A 2,471-nucleotide genomic window follows, 5' to 3' on the forward strand; every position below is an offset into this window, starting at 1 on the left:
ATGCTTTCTTAGTTATGGCCAAATGCAAAGAAGGTAATAGTTCTGCAAGATCCCTCAAGATCCAAACCAAATCCTAGCTAGTCCAGATCCACACTTTGGTAGAACCTTCAAGGAAGATCCAATAGGTACTACTTGTAAACCCACCAAGCAATCTCCTTGTTTCCCAAGCTTCAACTACTAGCCTTCTCAAAATTCCACTCCTCTACCACCTCCTCTTCTACAAGATGGATGAATAATCACTAAAAACTTCACCACAAACCCTAATTATACAATTCTAAGCCACAAGTTGGCCCAGTATGCTACAAATTAAATATCCCTTACATTAACTACTTAAAGAGCCACAAGTTGGCCTCCAATAATAATTAACTACCAAATGCCTTTAAAGGCTTAAAATACTTATTAAATACATTAAAATTCACTACCCAAGACCCAAATAGGTCCACTCAACCCCACCAAAATCCCTTAATCATGCAAGATAACCAACTACCCCAGGATGCTCCTACATCAAGGATAATACAATGCACTCTATTAATTATAGGGACTCTTCAAGATTCTAGATTATCTAAGTTTATAGACAATAAGATACAATTATAAAAGATAGATTATAATATCAATTTATTAGATAAAAATTACAATCTTGTAATATAGGAAACAAAGGTAGAATCAAAGAATAATGTAAAAGAAATTACTTTCTAAATATTGATGGATAAAAAGAGAAATAAAGGATTAATAAAGACTTAGGTGGCTTTGCTAATACTTTTGTTAAAACCTGTTTTCAACCAAATGAAGAAATTTGAGAGATTTCTTAAAATTTCATTTTTATGTTTGAATAAAAGCTAATAAAACCAAATAAATTAATAAAACTACAAGTATCTTGGATAATAGATTGAATTACTTCATATCCAAAGAGGAACACACATAAATTACTATAAAAGGGTGAATGAAAGTATACATTGAATAAACAAATAACTTTACATCCAAAGGGACATTAAGTTATGACCATAAAATAGGGTAAAAGGGAGTATCACTTTTTGATAGGAGGGTAAGATTGTTTCAATTAAATTGTGAGGAAAACCTACTATAGAATGATGATAATGATATTTAATTGAAAAATATGACAATAATAAACTATTAATAGAGACAATAATTACAAATTATGATATTTCAAAACTTAAAAGGAACCCCCATTGAATTTAGAGAAAGATGTGGGAGACAAATGCAAAATTCAAATGGAGGCTCTATAGTAACATATATAAATTTTGAAGGCTATTAATTTAACTATAGTAAACTAGGAATCACATCTTATTGTGAAATGGATACACCAAAGAGCTAAAGAAGGCTAATTAGGAAAAAATGTTCTATATTTTACATTCATTTTTGCATCACATGAGGTCAATTGGTAGGTTATTTACCAAATGATGTCAATTAAGAAACAATAGTCTCAATAGATGATACATAGCTTGAAATCAATTATTCATCATCTTATTGTGAAATGGATACACCAAAGAGCTAAAGAAGGCTAATTAGGAAAAAATGTTCTATATTTTACATTCATTTTTGCATCACATGAGGTCAATTGGTAGGTTATTTACCAAAGGATGTCATTTAAGAAACAATAGTCTCAATAGATGATACATAGCTTGAAATAAATTATTCATCCACTTATAAAAATTCAAATAAAATTAGAATAAAACCATTGAATTGAGAAGATAGTTAGCATCCATTGGTGTGTGTGTGTGTGTGTGTGTGTGTGTGTGAGTGAGTGAGAGAGAGAGAGAGAGAGAGAGAGAGAGAGAGAGAGAGAGAGAGAGAGAGAGAGAGAGAGAGAGAAATAAAAATAGAAAAATAAAGAAAAATAACAATGTGACACAAATAAACAATAATGTTAAAATTTCATATTACATAAATTATACACCAAAATATATCATTTATGAATCCAATATTTACCAATTTGAATTAACATTATTAGATACAACAAATCTACATAAATTTTATTTGTACTTTGTTTCTTTCACACATTCTACTTCATTTATATGGCATTTTAGTTTTTAGTTTCACATATTATAATATTATAAGTTGTATTTTAATTAATTTTAAGAATTAAAATAAATTAATATCCATGTCATAATATTTTATTTTTTTATTAATATGATTTAATTTCAAATGTATAATCATAACATGATCCTTATTTTATAATTTTAACTATCTAATTAAAAAATGATACATGTTCTAAAATACCATATTTTAGGATATTTCAAAGATAAAAGATTACTATTTTTTATTTTCTTTACATATTATATAAATTGGCATAATAGTACAACCAAAATAATAAAGATTATTCTCTAACTTTTAAATTTAAATATAAATGATATTTTAATATATACACATACATATAATTTACCAAATGTTAATAATTTTAAAAGTGGTATATAATGTATGTAAAATATATTTAGATAAAGAGATCATACACA

This window comes from Cupressus sempervirens, chromosome 10 (assembly GCF_028749045.1).
Source record: "Cupressus sempervirens isolate cs-2001-9-10 chromosome 10, ASM2874904v1, whole genome shotgun sequence".
Taxonomy (NCBI): Eukaryota; Viridiplantae; Streptophyta; class Pinopsida; order Cupressales; family Cupressaceae; genus Cupressus; species Cupressus sempervirens.